This window comes from Drosophila tropicalis, unplaced genomic scaffold, assembly GCF_018151085.1.
Source record: "Drosophila tropicalis isolate 14030-0801.00 unplaced genomic scaffold, ASM1815108v1 contig_1002, whole genome shotgun sequence".
Lineage (NCBI taxonomy): Eukaryota > Metazoa > Arthropoda > Insecta > Diptera > Drosophilidae > Drosophila > Drosophila tropicalis.
Window position 1 is genome coordinate 2,731,455 of NW_027172360.1, and position 18,164 is coordinate 2,749,618.

At 38.9% G+C, this 18,164-nt stretch overlaps 1 protein-coding gene across 1 annotated transcript in view; it reads right to left on the bottom strand.

Moving 5' to 3' along the window:
• Positions 1-18,164, bottom strand: part of dpr21 (defective proboscis extension response 21) — a 333,010-nt gene that overhangs the window by 261,007 nt on the left and 53,839 nt on the right. The window lies entirely within an intron of this gene.

Here is an 18,164-nt window from a genome sequence, read left to right on the forward strand (position 1 = left end):
TGGTCGGCCTCAAGTGGTAAATATAAAACGAAATCAGAATGAGAAGGATGATAGAAAAGTATAAATATCTAAACAGACGAGAAAATGTTTCATCTGTGGCGAAGTATCACATTTGTCGAGGGAGTGACTGAAGATTAAGTCTTTTAAATGCCATGATATAGTCACACTATCTTGATTAAATTTAGCACAGTTGCTTAGAGAATATGAATCTGTGGAATGGTCAAGTGGATTCTTCAGACGACGCACAGTGGGGCCTTCTGGCATTTAGCATTGCAAAAATCATAGCGTCTAAACCAATTAAGCGATTCCAACAATTTAAAAAGCAGATAATAAAGAATACCTTAAGCTTCAAAATGAATGTTTGTCAAAAGTGCTAGGTGTTCGTGGTGTAATATTCAAGGTCAAAGTCAGAAAATATTTCCAAGCATGTTTTTCCTTTAAAAATGGATCGAAACCCGGTTTTTTTCAATCACAAATGGATTTTTTCATTGTTTTAGACGACTGTGTAACATTTTTTTATGTTTTAATTTGATTTTTTAACATAATTACAAAAAGAAAAAAAAATTTTTTTTTATTTTTTTTTAGGTTAATTTTGAAAATTTGCTATTGATGGCTGATTTTCTTCAAAATAATTTTCAATATTTACATCAATATCTAATAAACTCAACATTTCGGGACTATAGTTGCTATTTTCCAAATACTTTCGTGATCGCACGTGTCTCAGTGATGCAATAAGTGGGTCCGAAGAGGCTGCTAGCATGTTAAAAAAGTCTTCATTTTGTCTAACACGAGAAGTTTTTAATGTATTAGTATATCTGAACCTTTTGTAGTCCTTGTTTTTACATTCCTGTGCTTCTTCGGATAGCTCTCCAAGTGGTAAACACTGATATTCTATTAAATCCTTTCCGTGAGCCAAAATCCTATGTACCGTTGGGGTAAGCTTTTTTTGCGGATACAATTTACTCAAAAGATGAGCAGTCTTTGAAGTATATTCGGCAAATTTTTCACCATTTACCGTTTCCTTGCAATTTATAACATTCAAGATAACAGCCAACCTTTTAATGATCCCTTGACTAACACCTGTTATAAAAGATGTCACTTCATCATTTTCAAAAAAATCTTCTTGAAGTATTTCCAACATTCGTATTTCCGTATCCGTACTTTGGGCAGTCAACTTTCAGTCCCAGCTTGCGAGAGAATTCAGCTTGTATAATCTCCTTCCTGCTCTGAATATCCTCACGAGATGTTTTATCCGTTTTTGTTTCTCCTGACCGAGGAATTAATTAATTAACAATTTATCATTGTAGAAAGGTAAACAGGTAGTATTTGCAAAACAGCATTACGCAATGTTATCATTTAAATACAAAGAAGCTACAGGCCAATACGCATGCGCTCTTCTTCTTCCTTATACCTGCAGCGCATTTTTTAGGCGAGGTTGCCTTAGTTTTATGGCTTACGCATCGCTGTCGCACGTCTCCGCATATTGGGACTATATACATCTGATAGGTAAATATTTCACCTACCTAGTGTATGTAGTCCGGTATTGATACTCGTTGAGTCTTGCTAGTTTTATTCCATCAAAGTTCAAAAAATGTCAATATTTAGTACATTTTTTAAACGCTTCTAGTTCAATAACTATTTAAGTAATTATTAAAATTTATGAAACATGCTATTAATAAAGAACATACTTTTCAGATAAAACCAAAATATCCAAGATCGATTGTTGAAATCGCCCAATATTCAGTTTTAAAGTTGCGATTTTTTTTTAAAAATTATCATTTTTTCCTTTTCACTAAAAATGTCCCAACTTTGGGCGCCTCTAGCACCCATGAATCTCAACCGATTTCAAAAATTTTTCGGATTCATAATCTCTGAAGTATTTCCTATCGATTGCGTATATCATTTTTGCCAAACGCGATCATGAAAAAACGTATTTTTGCAACGCTATCCGAGCAGAGGCCCAACTTTGCGACGCATCATTCGAGACGAATAATGTATTAGCCAGGCCGAATGCGGGAATAGAACCAAATGCAAGAAGCATTCGATTGTATTTAACCAGCTCTAAGGTGCATAAGAAAAAAAGTTAGCAATGATATCGATTACAAACAATCGATATCATCGACAAGACATAGTTCAGAAAAGTCGTGACGGGTGTGTGTTTCTCATAGCTGCTCGAAAAAAAGGCTTTGTTGTTATACCCTTGCAAAAAGGGTATATTAATTTTGGTCAGAAGTGTGCAACGCATAGAACGAAGCATCTCCGACCATACAAAGTATATATATTCTTGATCAGCACGACGAGACGATCCGTCTGGATCAACGCAAACTCCTCCTAGACCGTAAGAGCAACAGAGCTGAAATTTTGCACATAGGCTTGTATATACTGCAGGGGTTGTATATCTCGGATTCAGCCGGATCGGACCACTATATCATATAGCTCCCATACAAACCCCAAGAGAGTTTATTACGCCTATAAACGACTGTGCCAAATTTGATCAAGATCGGATGACTATATCGTATAGCTCCCATAGGAACGATCGGTCGAAAACAGTGACTTTTGTAAATAACTTCGTTACTTTTAACGCGATTGCTTTCAAATTAAACATTTATTAATTTAATATATCTGTTAATGACTGTGCCAAATTTGATCAAGATCGGATGACTATATTGTATAGCTCCCATAGGAACGATCGGTCGAAAACAGTGACTTTTGTAAATAACTTCGTTACTTTTAACGCGATTGCTTTCAAATTAAACATTTCTTAATTTAATATATCTGTTAATGACAGTGCCGAATTTGATAAAGATCGGGTGACTATATCATATAGCTCCCATAGGAACGATCGGTGGAAAACAGTGACTATGATCAATATCTTCGTTATTTCCTATGATTGTAGGCCATTCTTTCGCAAACATAAGCCTTTTTAGATAAAACGTTCTTCCACATTGATGGCTAATAGGTAAGGAAAAAGTGGGATTATAATAAGAATCCTACAAATTTGGTGTCAGAAGTGGAATGCATTAACATTGTGCATTGGATGAATTTGCGTGCGGTGAAAAAATGTGGTCAAATAAAGAACACTCAAAATTAAAACAAAAAGTCATTAAAATTTAGAAATTGGCGGAAAGAGCGAGAAAGCATTAGAGGCACGAGTTTGGCGGCGTCGGCACTGGCGACTAAACGGCGCTGGCGAGGCAATAAGAGAGAGAGAGAGAGAAGGCAACATTGTGGTGAGCTGGAAGTTTACGTTAATAAATATTATCTTTACAGAGCGAAAGTAAATATTAATCAAATTGTGTTGATGCGATTATTAAATTGGGTAAGACTATATTGTCGAAATCTGCTGATGATAGAACTTGACTATTCAGACCTGCTCACCTTTTGTGCTACTTGCGTTTTAAAATTTTATAAATTAGTAAGATTTATTGACCTCAAGACAGCTTAACGTTGCCTGTAATTTCTCGATCGACACCAGCGAACGAAATAAATTCTTGCCTGAAATATTCAACATTGTGGCGACACGTACGTACATTGCGTACATATGCGTGTCGAGTTGTAGAACGATTAATCAGCTAAGGTATTCTCACAACAGTAACTGGACATTGGGAACGGGAAGCGGCCAGCCGATGAGACGTCAAGAAAAATATCTGTTTGATCTGCCCAGTTGCAGATGGTACAAAACTCCAATGCTCAATAGCATGTGGAGTGGAGTACGGAAAAAAAGGTCTTCTCCTTTTCGAATTCCAGAAAGAAGTCATTTTTATATTTCGTGTTCATGAGTTAGAAGCTCTTCATGAGCCATGTAACAGAAGCTTTTAGAACATGTTAATGTAATTACAGTGGTAGAAATTCCAATAATCTTAAACAAATAACATAAGAAATTTTAATATACATATACAAATCTTAGTTAACGATGACGTTTCCTCCAACACACTCCCCCATTGAAGGATGAAGTATGACTCCTTCAATTTACATAAACGTCATCTTTCAAATGCAATGGAGTAAGTTTGCAGATTGGGCGGCGAATAATTCTTTTCTTGGTGCGAACATAGGCTACTCTGACCCTTCCATCTGCACCAAGTATGGCTTCGACCACACGACCAGTAATCCAGCTGTATGAATAGCTTTTGAATAAAAGCAAACAAATATGACCAAATATGTTTTGTAAGGAAGTTTGCTTCGAATGCGGAACGGGTTCTTTTAGGATGAATTAATTGTTAAGACAGACGCGTCAGTGTCCATTCATTGTAATTTTCAAATTGATTCTTTATTCCAAATTATTCTTTTGCTTAAGCTAAGTTTACATATATACATATTCTTGCGACAGCTACAAAAGAGAGGGGGAGTGTCAGTACATACATACATATTGTTGGAGCGCTTGCATCAAAGTGCTTGGTCAGCGTTCACACGCTGGCCTGGCTCTAGCTCATGTTACGCTTGTGATATATGATCATGCTTAGCTGTAGATTTATGTGAATATGTTTATGTACATACATCAATGTATGTAAGTTAGCACACCCATCCTCACATGAGGCCTCTTTCCCCTCCTCTCACATAACTAGCGCCCCTGGGTCGCCTTTCCCTTCATTGGACAAACCATGCCCCGCACCCCGGCTTCTCACATTACAAAGGGACTCGATCGGCACACTTTACCATAAACGCCTGAACGAGTATCGGGTAAAATACCCTCCCTCAATCTAAGTAACACTAGCCCTTGACCACACACACCCCTACACATTCTAGGTACACTAACAGACCACACACACGCGCATGACCTAAGTGCATCGCGACCTATATCACTCCACACTTTAGTCCACTAAGCAGCCCACATCTTTTATTTCCTGTAAACTCTAACACGCTTAGCCAAGTAAGCAGTTTTCCTAGTACGACCCAAGCAGATATGTGACCGAGACGACCCATGTTGGGTCACACTAGACACATAGAGGCCTGTCGCCGCGGACAGCGCCTTTAGGGCATCTCAGCTTATATTTAAGGGACCACGCTCGACAGAGCGGACAGTCTTAGTCTAGACGTAGAACTAACTAAACCAATCACAAACCAAATAAAATCTTATAACGTTGTAAATCGAGTGTTGTGTTGTGCCTCAGTATAAAAACCCGAGTTTCTCCAGTCCGATCCTTGTTCCTAAGGAATGAAATGGTAAGAATTCCCTCATAAGGGAAATGGAAACTCCTCACTGGCGCCCGAGCAGGAACCCGTAATTCTTCTAGAAGCCATAATAGTGCTAACCACCCTTCAGGGAGAACCTAGAAACATTACGGGTCAAGACAATATTAGGAAGAGCTCCACGGTTAAATGCAAGCCATGCCAGCAGAAACGAAAATTAAAGTAAAACAATTAATTGTTCAGGTACAAACCTGACCTATCCCAAAATTTTTTTTAAAATAAAAAAGAATATAATATAGGCTACCAGGCCAACGGAAATGCTTCACCTAATTATGGTGACACTTGAAACCAACTCGTGCCTTGGCTTGCATAAAACTGCTGACTCTTCAGGTAACAATCCCGAACGCATTTTGCTAACCACTGCATTTCCCACGCCAGCAGTGTGAGGCAAAGTGGAATTAGCAAAAACGAAGGGAAAATTTTTGCGCCTCTTGCATTTTTGGGTGTTAATTCAAATTGAAGAAACCGGAAGGGGAGCGTTGGGCCCTAGAACAAAAGAAAGAAAAGAAAAACAATAAAAAAAGAACGAAAATCTAGCCACATGCAGTGGCAAGATCGAATTAACCCCATGGGCGAATATGCCATTTAAACTCCCCCTTCCGGTGTCTTGCAACATCTGATGAATGGTTGAAAAGCCAAGCTCTCCTTCAAGGAGCTGCGGAAAAAGTTCATTTTTAGTGAATGGTTGAAAAGCCAAGCTCTCCTTCAAGGAGCGGCGGAAAAAGTTCATTTTTTGGTTTAAAGACCAAGCCCTGGTACAGCAAATGAATGGTTGAAAGGCCAAGCCCTCCTTCAGGGAGTGGTGGAAAAAGTTCATTTTTGGTTGAAAACCCAAGCCCTCATAAGGAGCTGCAAAAATACGAAGCTAGTACCTTAATTAGAAAAAATAAAAATCAACCAAATTCTTGCTCTTTGATTTACTTTATTAATCAGGTTATCTTGGCCTCCTGCGGGCAGGAGTGGGATGCCTCCACTTGAGTATACCCCTTAAGTTGGGACACCCAGCTGGCCTTCTATTTTCCTCGTAACGGAAAACTGACTCCAGAGATCGTCTCTTCAATCTAGGAATAGTGGAAAGCGACTCCTCCAATGGTGGGGGATAATCCAGATATTCGTGTATGACCAACTCAGGAACGTTAATCAGCATAGGAAACGGGAAGGGAATTGTTTCCTCATCTTCATCCGGAACAGGCACAGTAATTGGTGACCCACCTCTGATGACTCGAGGGAATAATTCGGAACTTGAGTCTGAATCCCCATCAGATTCAGAACTTGAATCTACCTCCATGATTTCCACCTCCATGCTCTCGTCATCAGAAGAGGAGTCGCAATAAATTATTTCCGTTTGCGTAGTTGGGTTGAAATTTTCGTCCAATCGATCCATGTTCTTGGCTGATACTAAATTAAACATTACACCAGCTTTGACCACTAGAAACACAAATGAGAATATGCCTAGTCAGACGGTCGAGGTAAAAGAGACAAAAAAATAATCAGGCCTTCAAAAAGTCCGTATAACTCTCCCATATGGGTGGTACCCAAGAAGCCAAAACCAAACGGCGAGAAACAATATAGGCTGGTAATCGATTTCAAGAAATTGAACACCGTTACCATCGCCGACCGGTACCCCATTCCTGACATTAACTCTACGCTGGCCAGCCTGGGTAAGGCCAAATTCTTCACCACTCTGGATTTGACTTCGGGATTTCATCAGGTTCGGATGCGCGAGAAGGACATACCGAAAACCGCCTTCTCCGTCTTAAACGGGAAATACGAATTCCTAAGACTCCCATTTGGACTGAAAAACGCCCCTGCCATTTTTCAACGTATGATAGACGATGTCCTTCGGGACATAATATTATAATATTCAGCAGGAGCGAAGAAGAACATATGATCGACATTCAAAAGGTCTTCAAAAAGGTTTCAGGGGCCAACCTTCGGGTTAACTTGGAGAAAACAACCTTCATGAAAACCGAGGTAAATTTCGTAGGATATACGGTGTCAAGCGAGGGAATACGCACTGATGAGAAGAAAGTGGCAGCCGTCGCCGCAATGAAGCCCCCAACAAACCTAAAGGAACTCAAGAGCTTCTTGGGAATGACGTCGTAATACAGGAAATTCATCCGAGACTACGCCAAGGTAGCCAAACCCCTCACTAACCTCACGAGGGGAGACCTGGGGCAAGTTAGAGCAAGTCAATGAAGGAAGGTACAAATCACTTTGGGGGAAAACGAATTAAAGGTCTTCGAAGATCTTAAGGCACTGCTAGTTTCATCCGAAGTCCTAGCTTTTCCTGATTTCAACAAACCGTTCAACCTTACGACCGACGCATCCAACGAGGCACTAGGTGGTGTCCTGTCCCAGTTACAGGATGAGAAGGATCGGCCGATCTCTTAGGGGACTATCACGAACAGAAGAAAATTATGCAACGAACGAAAAAGAAATGCTAGCAATACTATGGGGACCTTGCGCTCATATTTGTACGGAGCAGAGGAAATCAGGGTATACACCGATCACCAACCATTGACTTTTGCCCTGGGTAACCGCAACTCAAATGTCAATTGAGGATTGAGGAGTATAATTGCAAGTTGTTTTATAAGCCTGGAAAAGCTAATGTAGTGGCCGATGCCTTGTCACGCATTACCTCACACCTAAACCCTCTCAGGCTTACACAATCGACGGGACAAACACTCCGCCTTCCATTGCACAGGGTCGACACCCCACTCAACTCTTTCCGAAATCAGAAAATCGTCATCATAGGGACAGGTATGGACACCTCCACCAAACCATACCCTGGATTCCAACGACATATTGTATACATAAATTTGACCGAAGACATTGCCTTATCTAGAGCTGCAAAACTCTTATAATTGGAATCAAGATCCCGGAAATCGCCGTTTCTGAAATACAACCCATAATCTGGGAATATTTTAACGACTATAAAATCCGCCTAGCACAAGGAATCGTGGAAGATGTAACTTCAGAGGATCAAATCCAAGACATAATCCAAATGGAACACCGAAGAGCCCATAGGAATTACTTGGAGAACAAGCAAAAAATTCTCTTAAAGTACTATTTACCAAAAATGGCGGCCAAAATCAAAAGTTATGTGTCAAAATGCACTATATGTGGGACTCAAAAATACAACCGACGACCAAAAAAGCCACACCTGCAGCCGACACCAATGCCTCGTATGCCATGCGAAATTCTACACATCGATCTCTTCGTAATTGAGAAACTATGGTTTTTGTCCTGCATTGACAAATTCTCTAAGTACGCAATGCTGTTCCCTATCGAGAACAGATCGTCTATACACCTCAAAGAAAAACTTATAGACGTTTTAGCATATTTCTCATTACCCAAATTAATAGTCATGGACAACGAGCGAAGATTGTTATGTCCCATCATCGTCAACTATCTGCACGAGCTACAAATTGAAATTTACCGTACCCCTTCGCAAAAAAGTGAGGTGAATGGACAGGTAGAACGGTTCCACTAAACATTCCTGGAAATATACCGATGTCTACGCATGGAGCACCCAAAGTTGAGCGCTGCTCAATTGGCAAAGTTGACGGTCGCAAGGTACAACCAATCCATACACTCTGTAACCAAACAGCAACCTGTCGACCTTTTCTTTAATCGAACATCGGCTCAGGGAGTGGGCGAAAACACCAATCCCAAAGAAAAACTCCTGGAGAATGTTAGAGGATTGCTCGAACATCAACAATCAGTCACAAATAGGGCCAAAAACTTGAAAAGGGACAACCCTTTGTCATATGAGGTTGACCAAGAAATTCTCGTGGCCAACAAACAAATCAAAGGGAAACACGCAAAAAGATTTTTTCAGGAAAGAGTCGCTCAAGACAAAAGAGTTACGGTAATCACACAGACAGGGAAGAAGCTACACAAGTCACACATTAAGTAAAAAAAAAACACTCATACACATAGCATTTAAGCAACTAGATGCTAAGTTAAAATTAATATCACACTAAAAACACCCTTCTACTTCCAATACAAGCCCCCTCATTTTGTGTCTCTCATCGGTAGAGAGCTACAAGGTCTTTAAATATGAGTCCCCAATCGTGATGTTACAGCAAGGAAAAGGATGGAGAATAGAAGGACACTCAAACTTGGTACATGTAATTCCTCTTGACTCATTCGCTGGCCTTGCTGAGAACCTGTCATTAGCCCTGGACCAATACCCTTCAGGTGACCTGAAAACACTGGCCTCTCTCAAAATTAAAGATTTAAAAACTAAAATCGAGGAACTCACGGTCTCCAACAAGAGGGCTAGACGATCAATCAGATGGTTAGGCTCAGCTTGGAAATGGATAGCAGGATCACCAGACGCAGCTGACTGGGACCAGATTGTACAATCCCATGATTCTCTAATTAGAGAGAATAACCAACAGTTCACCATAAATAAACAATTCTTGCCCGGCATCCAAGAAACATTCGACAAAATAAACGAATTGGCAGGAGCCTTGAATACGATCAGCAAGGATAACGACTCGGAATTATACATCCTACTAAACAAAATCTTATTGCTTGAACGGAAGCTGGACGAAATTGTGCGAGTATGCCAACTCGCTAAAGTCGGCGTAATAAATTCAAACCTGGACTTAGAGGAGTTGCAGGATATCATCAACACTACACCAAGCCTGCCTTACAACAACATCATAGAGGCCATTGAATTCGCTCAACCAACCATCTTCGTGAACGGCACCTTGCTCCTTTACAACATAGCAATGCCGCAGGTACTACAACAGGAATATTCAGTGCGGACCATCAGGCCAACCGTAACAAACAATCAGCAACTTGACATACCTTTGTTATTCAATTCTTAAACGAATCAGTGACAATTGGTAATAAAACCTTCAAAAGCCAGACGATTACAAGAATGGTAGCAATTCCTTCTACCTTGTCAGAAGTCATAAACGAAGGGCACAGGTTAAATGTGGAATACATTTACAATTTACACATAAACAATTTACGCCGCCTCGACACTCTAACGAAAGGGACCACCATCACAGCCAGTTGTGCGACGCTAATCTTTGTACTCCTCGCCATCTCCATAGGTTGGATTCTGAAGAAGGTGCTCCAAAAACCAGAAACACCACCCCCCAGGATCACCGCCCATAAGTACAAAGGATCTCCGAGACGTCGATTTTTGAGGGGGGAGGAGTTAGCACACCCATCCTCACATGAGGCTTCCTTCCCCTCCTCTCACACAACTAGCGCCCCTGGGTCGCCTTTCCCTTCATTGGACAAACCATGCCCCGCACCCCGGCTTCTCACATTACAAAGGGACTCGATCGGCACACTTTACCATAAACGCCTGAACGAGTATCGGGTAAAATACCCTCCCTCAATCTAAGTAACACTAGCCCTTGACCACACACACACCCCTACACATTCTAGGTACACTAACAGACCACACACACGCGCATGACCTAAGTGCATCGCGACCTATATCACTCCTCACTTTAGTCCACTAAGCAGCCCACATCTTTTATTTCCTGTAAACTCTAACACGCTTAGCCAAGTAAGCAGTTTTCCTAGTACGACCCAAGCAGATATGTGACCGAGACGACCCATGTTGGGTCACACTAGACACTTCACTTCCCATTCTTAGCATAATCACTTTTGTATCATCTAGCCTAGCCGTTCTTTGGATATTGCCGATAAGTGGAATTCGCCGGAAGAGGCGACCCACTTGGGAGACGACCCCAACGCCGCTGCCAGCGGGCTGACGCCGCGGCCAGCACCTTTAGGGCATCTCAGCTTATATTTAAGGGACCACGCTCGACAGAGCGGGCAGTCTTAGTCTAGACGTAGAACTAACTAAACCAATCACAAACCAAATAAAATCTTATAACGTTGTAAATCGAGTGTTGTGTTGTGCCTCAGTATAAAAACCCGAGTTTCTCCAGTCCGATCCTTGTTCCTAAGGATGGAAATGGTAAGAATTCCCTCATAAGGGAAATGGAAACTCGTAACTTGTATATATATAAACATATTCAAGTGCTTAATTATATTTTAATGCGTATATGTTTAATTGCTTATACTTGCAACAAAGTGTTACAAGTTCAGCTCATTGTATTAAATGATTATTTGTATGAATATACTACACCTCCCCTTTTTAGAGAATAACGTAATATTATGGAGTTATTAATAATCATTAGATAATTAAGTAAAGGTAAAATAAAGGTAAGGTAAATGTGTATATAAGGAAAAATTTTGTATACCCTTGCAAAAAGGGTATATTAATTTTGGTCAGAAGTGTGCAACTCATAGAACGAAGCATCTCCGACCATACAAAGTATATATATTCTTGATCTGCACGACGAGACGAGTTCAAATAGCCATGTCCGTCCGTCCGTCCGTCTGGATCAACGCAAACTCCTCCTAGACCGTAAGAGCACTAACCATAGAACACATAGATGGGACAAACTCATGTTTTTTTGATTGCAAACGCTAGCCTAGTCATGGAACCCCAGAGAACTTCGGGAAAACCCGAACGCTCGTACTCTCAATGAGAGCGTAAAGTGGATAGAGGGCCAAGCAGCTACGAAAATAATTTAGTGTAGCACAAACTACAGAACGACGAAGGCAGGCCTATGTCGCTTGTGATTTCGTTCTGTCTATGTATGTGTACACTCGTCGGTACATGCTCAGGCTTCGTAGTGTGTGTGTAACGTGAAGTTGTACAACATCGCATTTCAATAGCTCGCTCGACCAAAATTTTTAATTTTCGACAAAACAGCGACAATGCGAATAGGATATTTCCATGTCGAAAGAAATATTGGCATCAGCTTTGTATGTATCCCGGTGGCTGTGCCGATTGAGTGTTCGCTTTGCGATCGTAATATCTCTGGTTCTAATCCCAAGTCGATTATCGTTAACGAAGGTTTTTTTGTTTAACGCGATTGCTTTCAAATTAAACATTTCTTAATTTGTGGTAGTTTTTGCGACCTTTGTGTTGTTATATAAAAATTTTGATCAGGCTTTAGGTCATTTTTTTTCCAAATAAAAATTAAACATTGTTTTTAAGTTTATTTTTATTTATTTTCCGATATATTTCGGTTGCGCAGCGGCAACCGTCCTCAGGGCAACTACAATAAAATACAAGAACATTTAACAATTATGTGATATTTAACAAAAATTTTTTTTTTTTTTTTTTTGTAACATACATTATTTAACACGTCAGCACCGTTTGACGTGGAGTTACGAACTAATTCTTGTCAAGTAAATGTCTGTATATGTGAGCGCAGTTGTCAGTATCAGTCTTAAAGTTAAGTCGTGTGGCGCTCGGTGTATTGATGATATGGAGATGCTCCATGGTGAACCTTTTGTTGTAGTGCCGCTCTTCATCTAATATTGTCGTCTCTTCGAAATTCGGTGCATGGCCACTAGTTGCACAGTGTGTCATTGGTGCTGTTTTTGGTGTGTCTGTGTAATGCCTCATTTTATAGTCCGATTTGTGTTGGGAAATCCTAGTTTTTAATTTTGATTTTGTCGTCCCTATGTATATCATATTGCACGGTATGTTTCCTTGTCCATTGCATGGGATTTTGTATATCACATTGCTTCTATTAGTCATCTCTATCTTGGATTTTGTTTTGTTGAATACATGTTTAAGGGTATTGTCCGGTTTATGTGCTATTTTTATTCCATCTTTGTCATAACAATCCGAATGTGATAGTCTTTCCGATAATTTGGGTACATAAGTGACCGATATATATGTTTTTTCATTCTTAGTTTGTCAATAGTGGATTTATGTTTTTTAAATAATGTCCTGATTACGTTATCCGGAAAATCGTTGTCCTTTAAAATATTTATTATTTCCATCTTCGTTTCTTCATGGTATATTTTATCCGAACTGTTCAGCATCCGTTGGATACAGCTCCTTGCTGTCTTGGGGTGTTTTGAGTTGAAATTGATGATTCGTCCTGATGCTGTTGGCTTCCTGTACCATTTTAGTTTTAATTCGTTTCCTCGTCTGATGACCAAAGAGTCCAAATACACCAGTTTTCCATTGTCTTCCAGCTCCATAGTGAATTTTATATTCCTGTCAAATGAATTTAGGGTGTCCAGTGTTTTATCGATGTCATCTTGGTGTATAATTGAAAAAATATCGTCTACATATTTCGTCAATAATCTTGGTGGTCTGGTTAGTTTATTCATTGTAGTGTCCAGAAGATTTTCCATAACGATGTCCGCGATCACAGGTGAGGCCGGAGATCCCATCGGCATTCCTTTTAATTGTATAAATGTTTGGTCCTTGTAGGTAAAATATCTATTCTCCTGGATGCAGAATTTTACTATTTCCATAAATAAAGCTTTTGGTATCTTTGTGTATTCCTGTATTTTAGTCCATTTGTTCCTGATTGTGTCTAATGCTAAATCCGTTGGTATGCTTGAAAATAATGATACCACGTCAAACGAAATTATTTGTTCATCGTCACAAATGTATGTGTTATTTATGCGTTGTTTGAATTCAGTTGCGTTTTTAATGTTATATTTCGAGTCCAATGTTATATTCCTTAAAATTTGTATAATGTATTTACAAAGTCCATAGGATGGTGAGCCAATTGATGAACAAATTGGTCTCAATGGTGTTCCTTCTTTGTGTATTTTTGGTAGTCCATATATTCTTGGAGAGATCGCCGTAGTTGTCGTCATTCTGTTCTTTTCAATCTTTGAGATAACCCCCATCTTATGTAGTTTGTCCACCAGATTGTTGTTCTTTGTCTGTAATCGTGTTGTTGAGTCTTTCCTGAGGATTCTATAGGTGTTTGGATCCGACAAAATGTCCATCATTCTATGGTCATAATCAATCTTTTTCATTGCTACCGTTTTATTTCTTTTGTCAGATGTTAGTATCAAAATATCGTCATGTTGTTTAAGAAATTTGTATGTCCGTTGAGTTATATTTAATATTGCACGATCTGCGCATTTTTGGAGAGAGAACAAAACGCAGTAAAAAGACTAACAAAAACATGAATGATGGACATTTTGTCGGATCCAAACACCTATAGAATCCTCAGGAAAGACCCAACAACACGATTACAGACAAAGAACAACAATCTGGTGGACAAACTACATAAGATGGGGGTTATCTCAAAGATTGAAAAGAACAGAATGACGACAACTACGGCGATCTCTCCAAGAATATATGGACTACCAAAAATACACAAAGAAGGAACACCATTGAGACCAATTTGTTCATCAATTGGCTCACCATCCTATAGACTTTGTAAATACATTATACAAATTTTAAGGAATATAACATTGGACTCGAAATATAACATTAAAAACGCAACTGAATTCAAACAACGCATAAATAACACATACATTTGTGACGATGAACAAATAATTTCGTTTGACGTGGTATCATTATTTCCAAGCATACCAACGGATTTAGCATTAGACACAATCAGGAACAAATGGACTAAAATACAGGAATACACAAAGATACCAAAAGCTTTATTTATGGAAATAGTACGATTCTGCATCCAGGAGAATAGATATTTTACCTAAAAGGACCAAACATTTATACAATTAAATGGAATGCCGATGGGATCTCCGGCCTCACCTGTGATCGCGGACATCGTAATGGAAAATCTTCTGGACACTACAATGAATAAACTAACCAGACCACCAAGATTATTGACGAAATATGTAGACGATATTTTTTCAATTATACACCAAGATGACATTGATAAAACACTGGACACCCTAAATTCATTTGACAGGAATATAAAATTCACTATGGAGCTGGAAGACAATGGAAAACTGGCGTATTTGGACTCTTTGGTCATCAGACGAGGAAACGAATTAAAACTAAAATGGTACAGGAAGCCAACAGCATCAGGACGAATCATCAATTTCAACTCAAAACACCCCAAGACGATGATAATAAATACAGCAAGGAGCTGTATCCAACGGATGCTGAACAGTTCGGATAAAATATACCATGAAGAAACGAAGATGGAAATAATAAATATTTTAAAGGACAACGATTTTCCGGATAACGTAATCAGGACATTATTTAAAAAACATAAATCCACTATTGACAAAACTAAGAATGAAAAAACATATATATCGGTCACTTATGTACCCAAATTATCGGAAAGACTATCACATTCGGATTGTTATGACAAAGATGGAATAAAAATAGCACAGAAACCGGACAATACCCTCAAACATGTATTCAACAAAACAAAATCCAAGATAGAAGCAATGTGATATACAAAATCCCATGCAATGGACAAGGAAACATACCGTGCAATATGATATACATAGGGACGACAAAATCAAAATTAAAAACTAGGATTTCCCAACACAAATCGGACTATAAAATGAGGCATTACACAGACACACCAAAAACAGCACTAATGACACACTGTGCAACTAGTGGCCATGCACCGAATTTCGAAGAGACGACAATATTAGATGAAGAGCGGCACTACAACAAAAGGTTCACCATGGAGATGCTACATATCATCAATACACCGAGCGCCACACGACTTAACTTTAAGACTGATACTGACAACTGCGCTCACATATACAGACATTTACTTGACAAGAATTAGTTCGTAACTTCACGTCAAACGGTGCTGACGTGTTAAATAATGTATGTTACAAAAAAAACCAGAGGGTCGGGGCTAACTTCGACCGCGTCAAATTTTGTATACCCTTGCAACTTTTTTGGTAACTCTTTCCTTACCTATTAGCCATCAATGTGGAAGAACGTTTTATCTAAAAAGGCTTATGTTTGCAAAAGAATGGCCTACAATCATAGCAAAAAACGAAGATATTGATCAAAGTCACTGTTTTCCACCGATAGTTCCTATGGGAGCTATATGATATTGTCACCCGATCTTTATCAAATTCGACACAGTCATTAACAGATATATTAAATTAAGAAATGTTTAATTTGAAAACAATCACGTTAAAAGTAACGAACTTATTTACAAAAGTCACTGTTTTCGACCGATCGTTCCTATGGGAGCTATATGATATAGTCATCCGATTTTGATCAAATTTGGCACAGTCGTTTATAAGCGTAATAAACTCTTTAATATTAAGTTTGACGATAATAACATAGAAAATAACAAAGTTATTGAGAAAAGTCACTGTTCGTGACTTTGGGGTTTGTATGGGAGCTATATGATATAGTGGTCCGATCCGGCTGAGATATCCGAGATATACAACGCCTGCAGTATATACAAGCCTACGTGCAAAATTTCAGCTCTGTAGCTCTTTCGGTCTAGGAGGAGTTTGCGTTGATCCAGACGGACGGACGGACATGCTAGTTGATCTCGTCTCGTCGTGCTGATCAAGAATATATATACTTTGTATGCTCGGAGATGCTTCGTTCTATGCGTTGCACACTTCAGACCAAAATTAATATACCCTTTTTGCAAGGGTATAAAAAAAATTTTGTTAAATGTCACATAATTGTTAAATGTTCTTGTATTTTATTGTAGTTGCCCTGAAGACAGTTGCCGCTGCGCAACCGAAATATATCGGAAAATAAATAAAAACAAACTTAAAAACAATGTTTCATTTTTATTTGGAAAAAAAATTACCTAAAGCCTGATCAAAATTTTTACATTTCTTAATTTAATATATCTGTTAATGACTGTGCCAAATTTGATAAGGATCGGGTGACTATGTCACATAGCTCCCATAGGAACCATCCGTCGAAAACGAAGGTTTTTTTGTTTATTTTTTTTTTTTTTTATTTATTTCTATTTTTTTTTTTTTTTTCTTTTTGTTTATTTTTATTTTGTTGAAGTCTTAAGGGGTTATCCTAATAATAATATAAATAATGTTTCTTTGTTTTGTTTTTTTCTTGTTGGTTTTTGTTGTTCTTTTTTTTTTTTTTATTTTTCTTTTTATATAAATAAATAAAAATAGACAAAAAACCTTCGTTAACGATAATCGACTTGGGATTCGAACCAGGGATATTCCGATCGCCAAGCGAACACTCAATCGGCACAGCCACCGGAATACATACAAAGCTGATGCCAATATTTCTTGATATTCTTTCGACAGGGGCATATCCGCCGCAGGGGCATTGTCGCTGTTTTGTCGAAAATTAAAAATTTTGGTCGAGCGAGCTATTGAAATGCGATGTTGTACAACTTCACGTCACACACACACTACGAAGCCTGAGCATGTACCGACGAGTGTACACATACATAGACAGAACGAAATCACAAGCGACATAGGCCTGCCTTCGTCGTTCTGTAGTTTGTGCTACACTAAATTATTTTCGTAGCTGCTTGGCCCTCTATCCACTTTACGCTCTCATTGAGAGTACGAGCGTTCGGGTTTTCCCGAAGTTCTCTGGGGTTCCATGACTAGGCTAGCGTTTGCAATCAAAAAAACATGAGTTTGTCCCATCTATGTGTTCTATGGTTAATGGTAAGAGCTACAGAGCTGAAATTTTGCACATAGGCTTGTATATACTGCAGGCGTTGTATATCTCGGATTCAGCCGGATCGGACCACTATATCATATAGCTCCCATACAAACCCCAAAGTCACGAACAGTGACTTTTCTCAATAACTTCGTTATTTTCTGCGCTATTATCGTGAAACTTAATATTAGAGAGATTATTACGCCTATAAACTACTGTGCCAAATTTGATCAAGATCGGGCGACTATATCATATAGCTCCCATAGGAACGATCGGTCGAAAACAGTAACTTTTGTAAATAACTTCGTTACTTATAACGCGATTGCTTTCAAATTAAACATTTCTTAATTTGTGGTAGTTTTTGCGACCTTTGTGTTGTTATATAAAAATTTTGATCAGGCTTTAGGTCATTTTTTTTTCCAAATAAAAATGAAACATTGTTTTTAAGTTTATTTTTATTTATTTTCCGATATATTTCGGTTGCGCAGCGGCAACCGTCCTCAGGGCAACTACAATAAAATACAAGAACATTTAACAATTATGTGAT